The sequence below is a fragment of the Vespula pensylvanica genome, chromosome 2, assembly GCF_014466175.1.
Source record: "Vespula pensylvanica isolate Volc-1 chromosome 2, ASM1446617v1, whole genome shotgun sequence".
NCBI classification, from domain to species: Eukaryota; Metazoa; Arthropoda; class Insecta; order Hymenoptera; family Vespidae; genus Vespula; species Vespula pensylvanica.
In genome coordinates, this window is record NC_057686.1 from 7221377 (window position 1) to 7231376 (window position 10000).

A 10000-nucleotide genomic window follows, 5' to 3' on the forward strand; every position below is an offset into this window, starting at 1 on the left:
AAATAGAAAAAAATTGATATTCATAAACGAAATCTATGTTATTCGGAATATTAATCCATTCGGATTTAAATCAAATTTTTTCATTTTAGATTTTTTTTCTTTCCTTCTTTTTTTTTCGTATCGTCAAAATCGACGGGGATATTTTCAAATATTTTGAGTGCTACATGTGTGTGTGTGTGTGTGTGTGTGTGTGTGTCTATGCTCGTATGTGTGCGCATATATGTGTACGAGAAAATCAGAACAGACACAAACAACACGAAATTCGACTTATAAATATCCTTCCTCCTCCTTTACTTCGTTTTATCGTTTCCATAAAGAACGATACGAGATATCTTGATTCGTTTTTGAGTTCCTCTTCGTTTCTCCTCTATCCTTTCGAATACTATCCCTAAAATCTTTTTCTCAGTCTCAGTGGAATACTACCACGAATACCGAGGAATTTCGTGGAATTCAGGAACTACGAAACCGGCTTAAAAAATCCATAGCGGATTTGCCCGTTGGAACGTTAATCCGTAAATCTTTACGTCGTTCATTTTTCTCTTTTCCTTTTATTTTTTTGGTTACTTTTTAAAGTTTCCCTATCTTTTCTATCGACTGTAATCTGAATAGAAACCTTTTAGGATCTCACGAAGGGATATTGGAGGATCGATTCGAAATGTAATTAATTATTACGAAAGGATAGTCTTTCTAATCCGTATTATTGAACGTTCGATACATACTTAACTTCGGTCTCGTTAAATTCTCTCGTTCGAATTGATATATTTATATGTAGATTAAACGATTGATCGTATTACTTAAACAAAATCGAAATGGGAAGTAATGAATATCTTCTTTTTTTCTTTTTCATTTTTTATCTTTGAATTGATATACGTATAACTAGATTAAACGATTGATCGTATTAATTAAACAAAATCGAAGTGCGAAGTAGTATATCTTTTTTATATTCTTTATTATACCCTCCTTTTTTTATTTTTAGATATTCTCGGGAAGGATGAAGTGTTCTTCGACGTGTTCGTGAACGTTTGAAAAAGACTAGAAGAGATGATAGAGTAAAAGATGAGGTGGAGGAGAAGGACGTTTCGTGGTTCTAGTTGGCGGGTTTATTAATTAAGGTAAGTACACGACTTTCGACCCCGATATGGCTGCCTTGCTTCGGGCTGTGTGGTTGTCTTACCGTGAGAATCTTCAAAGAGAGAGAGAGAGAGAGAGAGAGAGAAAGAGAAAGAGAAAGAGAAAGAGAAAGAGAAAGAGAAAGTAGTACCCGTATTAAATGCACACCATATACGATATATTCCTAGTAGCGACGTTAGAAAATCGCAAGTAATTCTTCTTTCATAATTTTACGTAGAAAAAACATTTTCTTCTACCAACATAACGGATACACGTTACCCTAGTTACGCTATGCGGTTAAGAATGCTCTTTGTTAGCTCGCATTAGCGACTACCATAAAATCAGCTTTTCTTGGGATAAAGAGAAAAGTATATAGCGAGATATTTTGCATGGATAACGTCGTTGAGTTTCAAGGGATTTTCACGAGAATCTATTGTATATAGTTCGTTCTTGTGTGATACTTTTGCATATATAGAAAATGGATAAGTAGCTCGTGACTGAAATCAGATCTTCCTTCTCTATTTTCTATTCTATCTATTTTTTCTTCTTCTCTTTTCTTCTTCTTCTTCTTCTTCTTCTTCTTCTTCTTCTTCTTCTTCTTCTTTTCTAAACAAGTTTTCGTTCGATACAAGAAGTAATGTCGGAAACCAAATCTCTCTAGAGTCTCGAAGGCTAGCTTCGATAATCGATCACAGGAATAGTTTCGAGATATTGTAGTTAACCTTCAAAATTCGTCAATTTTTTTCTTTCCTTCTTTTTTCTTTTTTTTCCCTTGCTTTTTTATTTTTATTTTTATTCTTTCCATCATTCGTCGGGTTCGTTCGTTCATTTGCTCGTCTGTTCGTTCTTTCGTTCGTTCGTTCGTTCGTTCGTTCGTTCGTTCGTTCGTTCGTTCGTTCGTTCGTTCGTTCGTTCGTTCGTTCGTTCGTTCGTTCATCCGTCCGTTTGAAAAGTTAATTATACCTCAAAGCTTGGGAATCCACAGCCTCCTGTAACGATGTTAATTTGGCCGAGTAAAACGGAAAGTTTCGTTCTCTTTGTCGTACTCAGACGTACGGAAAACTAAACTCTTACTTCTCTCAAGTTAGTCTGACACTATGACTGTTACTACTACCAGCATTACGTACCACTATCGCTATCTTCATCGGCTGGCAGAGTTCAATTTTTGTTATGCCACCATATATATAAACATATTCATATCCACATAATATATATATATATATATATATATATATATATATAAACATACGTATACATGAGTATACATGTATATAAATAAATATATATACACACACACACATACATACATAGATATACATATACACATAATATATATAAACATACCTATATATATAATATATGTACACGTAATATATACATATATACGTATACACAAGTATACATGTATATATGTAAATATATATATATATACACACGCACATATACATATATATACATACATAAGTAGTTCCGATAGAACGGCGAGAAACCAACGACGCAACGTAGCAGCTCGTTCCCGTTTCGAGTGGCCTTTTTACACCTTGTTCTCTCACAGCGAAACGAGCGTTCGTGCCCTGGCTTTAATTATAAAGTATCCGGGGGGTTGTTGGCGCTCTAGTGTGTACGAGCCTTTGATCATTTTCTACCCTTACTTTTTCTCTCTCTTTTTCTCTCTCTCTCTCTCTTTTTTTGAGTCATACTATGACGACGACGACGACGACGACGACGACGACGACGACGACGACGACGACGACGACGTCGAAGACTTTCCCTTAATACTACTACCCTCTACTACTTCTACTTCTATTACTACTACTACTACTATTACTATTCTCTTCTGAATATTTTTCATTTCTTTTCAACATCAAACGAAAGCTTTTTTCGACTTTCACAAAATTCTACAAGCGTAATTAAGAGATTCGAATTAATTGTAAACGTATGTACGTATGGCTAACATATGTTACCACCCTCTATATCCACCCTTCGATCGATTAAAGCATTATCGGCTTCTCTCTCTCTCTCTCTCTCTCGTATTTCTGGATAATCGCCAGCTCGTTTCGTAATTTCACAATATTGAATCGTTTTATCGAATAGAAAGGACAACGGTAATTGTGTTGATCGTTCGACTGATCCATGGTAATATTACAACAGAATGCTCGAGAGAATCTCTATCCGATGTTCGGATTCTCTGTGCTCGACATTTTTCATTCAAGATACTTAACTCATTTCTTTCCTCTCCCTTTCGATAAACCGGAACAACGAAGAGCATATTTCCTTGCGATTGAAATCGTCTAATGATATAGAATTACTCCAATGATAATGTTACAAATTTTATTCGAGAAGATAATAAGAATTTAATATTCAAATATTATACATTAGACAGTAATTACAATTTGCTTGGTGTTTTGTGAAATAAAACAAAAGTTCGTCAAGTTTGAAGGACGAACGAAAGGATAAATGGGACAGTGAAGAGGACGGATATATCGCTGTTGAAATGTTGAAACTTGGAATTATTTTCTCTTTATCTCTCTCTCTCTCGTTCTCTCTCTCTCTCTCTCTCTCTCTCTCTCTCTTTTTCTCTCGGTTTCTATTTCTCTTTTTCTAGACTTTCGCAAGAGGCCTCGAATATGCTCCAGGCGAAGACGGAAGTACGTCTTACGCGTGCACGTTGGCCATGCACGCATGCATGCATATTCATAGGGACACAGAGGCAAAGGGCCATTACGAAAAGTCCTGCCACGGAAAATGCTTTAGAAGTCGCCTACGTACGTAGTTTTTTCTACTACTCATCTCCTTCTATTTTCTTTCTCTCTCTCTCTCTCTCTTTCTCTCTCTCTTTCTCTGTCTTTCTCTCTCTCTCCTTCTCTTTCACTTTTTCTCTTCGTCCAACATAGGTGTTCGCCTACCGTTGCGTTTTTTCTCGCAAGCGAAGCTCTCGCGAGAGAACCTTTTCAATTTTCGTTCCTCGTGCATATACTAACTATGTACGTGCATTTTAATGATGGAGATTGTTACCCACTACAATAGTGGCGACGTCGACGACGACGACGACGACGACGACGACGACGACGACGACGACGACGACGACGACGACGAGCTGGTACCGTCTTTTTCTGTTTTCTTTTTCTTTTTTTTTTTTTTGTGAGCGAACATTAACCCTTGACCCCTAGCACTTTAGCTAGTAAGAAGGAAGATAGCTCGATGGTAATTTTTTTGGTTTCTTTTCCGCTTTCAAAGTTCATGGAGAAAGATTCTATGTGAGAGTTGATGTGTGAGCGGAAGGTGGAAGGGGATGAGAATCGTAAGATATTCATATAAAATCGTGATGTTTAATTATTTCCATACGAATAGCTAAGAAATGTCTATAATCGTTACTTCGAGTGTTTTAACTTTCGTTATTTTCAAACTGGTCGTTGTAAATCTTTTTTTTTTTTTTAGAAACTCTATTAGGAGAGAAGAGAATTAGAAACTAGTAGGTTAGAAAATAGCAATAAATTCTCATTGTCACCTACGTATCTCGAAGCTCCGATCTCTCTCTTTCTCTCTCTCTCTGTTTCTTTCTCTCTTTTTCTTTCTTTACTAGAGAGGAAGCAGAAAGCAAACTAAACTAGAAAGCAAAAAAAAAAAGGGCAGCCTTTGCGTGTAGTGTGAGTAGTAAAGAGAAGAGATCGAGAAGAGTATGTTTGCATGTCTCTAGTGTGCTGGTTTCTCGTCGTTTCGAGAGACCACTCGTTGTCCGTGTCTAATCATCGAACTCGCTTCTCGTTACAAAGAGTAACCTCTTTTTCTTTTTCTTTCTGTCTTCTTCTTTTTCTCTCTCTCTCTCTCTCTTTTTTCTTTTTCTTCTTCTAATAGAACCCTTAGCAAGCGGCATATAAAAGGAACGAACGTTGGCCATCGTCGGTCGACGACCGAGAAACTTAAAGAGGGACTACGTCGAACGAAAACGAAGAAGAGAGAGAAAACAGAGAGTAAGAGAGAGGAGAGAGACATAGAGAGAGATAGAGAGAGAAAGCAAGAAAGGAGGGTCGAAAGCGGGTAAATCCCTCTTTAGTTAAAATGCGTGGTACGGAGCAACCCTCTCGAACGCTTAACGTGCATGCTCGGCTGACCACACTCGACGGCGATAGTAATCCGTAGGATCGGCTTGCAGTCGCGTGCCGGAAATTACAATTCGCGCTGGATTCCGGTCTCGGAAAGGTCTCTCAGGATCTACGCGTTGTAGATACGTGTACTATTCGATAGCCAGGCCAACTCTGCGAGCCTTTCCTTTTGCGATGGATAAAGTACACACGTATATATGTGTATATATATATATATATATATATATATATATATATATATATATATATATTACAGATACGAGAAAGAGAAGTGTTTCTACACTCGTATACGTATTGAATGGTTTGTGTTAGAACGTAACTCTCGATCAAATTACATTTTAAACGAATCGATTGAAAAGAACGGCCGAGTGATTCTCACTCGATTTATTATTCATAGATTTAATCGCGCCTGAGAGTGGGCATCCCTTCGTACATTGTTGATAATGTATGATTGCTAGGTAATTCTGTATGTCGGTAAAGAAGAATTTTTTAAACTCGTTCCTCCCCTATTAGTGGATTACACTTTTCTGCAATTAAATTTGCCTATGGCAAGGGGCTTAAAAAACTTTTTTCCTCTCTTTCTTTCTTTTATACATATATATATATATTTTTTTTTTATTTATTTATTTACTTCTTTTTATATTTATAATTGGCTTCACAAGTAATATTGTTAACAAATTAATATAAACTAATGGTTTTCCTCGGGCATGAAATTGCACGGTCCCGGATTGATTTTTAATCTCGCTAACAAGGCCAAATCCTGAAATTAGTTGAACGGTACGAACGTAAATGCGAAATTAACAAGGTAATAAAAAAAAATAAGCCGATTAATGATTGATAAGTGATCGTTTCATTTGAAGTACATCGTTTGTTGGAGAGATCGATATTTACGGTGATAAGCCCCAATCGATGTAACAGCAAGAGAGAGAGAGAGAGAAAGAGAAAGAGAGAGCGACGACGAGTGTGTAATATTACATCGGGAAGTTTCGAATCGTTTATAAACGTCGCCCGAGCTTAGCATACTCCGCGCGTTGCCAGTAATCCGTCGGATTGGGTTACAGTCGCGTGCTCGGAAACCGTAATGTGCTTGCCTCTATGATACAGCAGCCATGTCAAGCACGGATTTCGTAAGGATCAAGGATTACTGCGATGACACGTACCGTTAAAAACTCTCTCTTTCTCTTTCTCTTTCTTTTTTTTCATCGTATAACTACGGAACAAAACGAGGATAAGTTAGGTCCCATGGTCCTTATGTCGATCCCTGCCAGATTTCCTTTACGAGCTTGAATTTTTCGTTGGAACGAAAATATTCGAAAGAATGAATCGAAAGAATGAATCGAAAGAATGCATTTGAATAGCATGATTTCCTCTTCTTTCTCTTCTTCTCTTGTAATTTTATTTTATTCGTTTTTTTTTTTTTTTTTTTTTTTTTTTTTTTTTTTTATTATGATCGAACGAGATCGATTTTTATTTACCCGTGATAACACTCGCTCGTTGTAAGAATTCTAATTTAAAAAAAAAAAGTAAGCAAATTTATAGAGTCTGATATCGTGTATCTAGTTTGTACTAAGACACGTTATATTGACGTGTATTATATTAAATCGCGTTTATTGTCTCATCGTAACATTAGTCTCGTACGATTACTTTAATCAAAGTTAAACATATTTTGTTAAAAGAATAATAAGATTCATGATTTCTTATTAATGTTCAAGCGTGTATACCAGAGTCTAGTGTTAGCAGAATAGTATTTATCAGATATATAAATTATTTAGAACGATAAAAAACAAGAAAGAAGAAAGAAGAGGATTCGAATCTCGTTCCATTAAGCAGCGAAAATAACGAAAGCAATCGTTTTAAGTGATTCCAACCAGTCTAGCGAGAGACAACTCCGTCGGTACGACCATTTCGTGACTTTTCTACTGAGAAAATGATCGCTCTTGCGAAACACTATTCGGATGCAAATTTCGGCCATTTTACGAAGAAAATCGAGAAGAGACCGAAAGACGGTTTGCCGATGATGATTCCTCGGCACGAAAACTTTCTCGTCGTCGCCATTGTCGTCGTCTAAGTCGTCTAAATTGTCGCGTGACAAGCCACAATTCTTAAGTTTCCCTTCGATACGAGAAAAAAGAAGTGCGTTTCCCTGTTTCTGCGAATATATTGAATGCCGTGTTGCTTGTAGAAGCAAAGAGAAAAAAAAAAGAAGAAGAAAACGGAAGAAAAAAGAACAAAGGAAAATAAGAAAAAGAAAGAGAAGAGAAAAGATTTAGGCGCTTTTCTCACTTGATCGCAATCTCCTCGGATTCGAGTTTCCACTTACTTTACGAATGAACGAACGAACGAACGAACCAATGAACGAACGAAGAAACGATTTCTCTTCACGAAACGATTAATTTTCGATGCAACGTTATAGGGGAAGCCAATGCTTATTCACAGAGTCACGTCACGAGCGACATTCATTCTTCTTTAATGAAAAAAGGAACTCTCGTACCCTTTTGTAGAGTGGACAACGTTGACTCCTCTTGTCTCATCTGTCTCCCTTTTTCTTTCTTTCTTTCTTTCTTTCTCTCTCTCTCTCTCTCTCTCTCTTCTTTTTCTCTTTTTTATTTTCTTCTTTTTTTTTTCTTTTTTTTTTCTTTTTTTTTTTTTTCTAGAAAACTAAACGGAAACGCGAAACGAGTATTTCCTCAAAAGAGCGAGTTTTAATTACTCGTTGTTTGGCTGCGAAAAAGAGAGAGAGAGAGAGAGAAAGAGAAAGAGAAAGAAAGAGAGAAAGAAAGAGACGTAGTTATAAAAACAGTAGCAACAGCAGCTGCTAACCTACAGTCTTTTTTCTTTTATCCTTTTCTCGCTCGGAGGGACAAATCGTTGAATAAGATTTTTCCTCAACGGATCGTCTTTCAAAAAGAGGTGAGCGTATGTCTCTCGTGAGAGAAAGGAGTAAAAAAAAAAAATAGAAAAAAAATAAATAAAAAAAATAAAAAGAAAAGATAGATAGAGAGAGAGAGAGAGAGAGAGAGACTGACAGACAGGTAGACAGACAAACAGACAGACAGAAAGACAGAAAGAAAGACAGACAGATATAAAAAGAAAAAGAAAGAAAAGAAATTCGCGAAAGTGGTAGAAGGAAAAGGACGAAAGTGATGGTACAAGGAAATGAAAAAACGCGATGTAAAAGATGAGAAGTCGTTTGAAAGTCGTCTAAAAATATTTGCACTTTTTATTTTCTTCCAAGCTCAGACATTGGACTTGTCTCGGAAAGGCGTTATTATTTCTCTTCGTTGTCGTCGAAATTCCTTGAAGGAAGGACGAAACGCGGTCATTTAATTCCCAATTTTTTTTTTCTTCCTAAACGAGAAAGAAAGAGAGAGAGAGAGAGAGAGAGAGAGACGCACGTATGAAAAGGTTAAACCAATTTGATCTTCTATCGGTCGATCACGAGTCGCAAATTTTATTTATTTTCTTTTTTTTTTTTTTCTTTTTTTTTCCTTAATATCATTGATCGGAAAAGATATATTTACATCACGATCGATACTGTGAAATAGAAGATATAGATTGATTTTTTTTCAGTGGCTTCGATGAAAACGTAATTTTCGAATCCAATTTTCTTCTATTCGTTTGAAAAGGAAATACGAAGAGGACAGTGTGATATCCTCGTTCCTTATATATCGCATTGATAATTCGATTTGAATTCTTACTCGGTAGGAAACTCATTATAACGAGACGACATCTCGAAATACTCCTTGTCTATATGGAAGTACCATCAAGGGAAGGATGAAAATAGACGAATGAAGGAACCTATAATTGGAATACATTCGTAATCTGCACACAGCCCGCCACACACCAGACCGTTCTAGAAAGTTGTCACCGTTTTCAAAGTTCAAGTTTCCTCGAGGAGTTTTGGTGTTGGACTACGAGAATAATAGGATAAAAGCAGATGTTACTACTCCTTATATTTTCTTTTTTCCTTTTCCTTTTCCTTAGCTTTCCTTTCGTTCCGTTTCGTTTCGTTTCTTTTCTTTTCTTTTCGATTCACGTTTCCTCTTTTCCTTCTTCTTTCCTATCTCCTTTTCTCTCTTTCCTTTCCTTTTTTTTTCCTATTTTTTCTCTTTTTAACGAATTCTTTTTTTTTCTTTTTTTTTTTTTTTTACATGCCACTTATCAACGAGAACACGTGAAGCGTGATTCGACGCAATGGAATTAAAATTCTTTTTTCCTTTTCTCTTCCCTTTTCGTTCTTCTTCGAAAATCGTTTTTCGAATTTTTGCGAAGCTTAAGCTCTTTTTTCTTACTTTCTATCTTTCCTTTTCGTTTTCTTTTACGACGTGAAAGGCACGCGAACCGTTTCGTTTGGAATTTTTAAGATAACGATTGTAGAGCTTACATCAATTTCGTTCATCCCGGCGTTATCTCACGGAGAGATCTCAAACTAATGGAGGTACTTCTCGTCTCGTTAAGACGGAAGGCGAAAGAATTTTTGTTTCGTACGCGTAAGATCCCTCAGGCGAGTGTGTGTGTGTGTGTGTGTCTGTAAAAGAGAGAGAGAGAGAGAGAGAGAGAGACAAAGAGAAAAAAAAAAGGAGACACAAAGACAAGCTATTTCAGTATTCTCTTCACTTTGTTATCTCCACGTCTATTCCTTTTTCCTTGGTTCGTTGACTCGCGAATATTTATTTCCTCTCTTCGCCATCTTATCCGTCAACTGGCAACTATTTCTGAACTCTGTTCGAAACTCTCCCTTCGTTTCTACCCTTCGTTCCCTCTTTTTAAATCTCGTCGATAGATCG

At 36.6% G+C, this 10000-nt stretch overlaps 1 protein-coding gene and 1 long non-coding RNA gene across 5 annotated transcripts in view; one reads left to right on the forward strand and one right to left on the reverse strand.

Annotated features, from left to right (window-relative positions):
- The window catches only part of LOC122627361, a 193621-nt gene that overhangs the window by 58106 nt on the left and 125515 nt on the right, over positions 1-10000 (forward strand). For all 4 annotated transcript variants that reach the window (XR_006326837.1, XR_006326835.1, XR_006326838.1 and 1 more), the window contains exon 3: positions 977-1112. This is a non-coding gene — a long non-coding RNA (uncharacterized LOC122627361). The remainder of the gene's footprint in view (positions 1-976; positions 1113-10000) is intronic.
- LOC122627349 (disintegrin and metalloproteinase domain-containing protein 10-like) overlaps positions 1-10000 on the reverse strand; it is a 137137-nt gene that overhangs the window by 56625 nt on the left and 70512 nt on the right. The gene's annotated exons all lie outside the window — the stretch shown is intronic.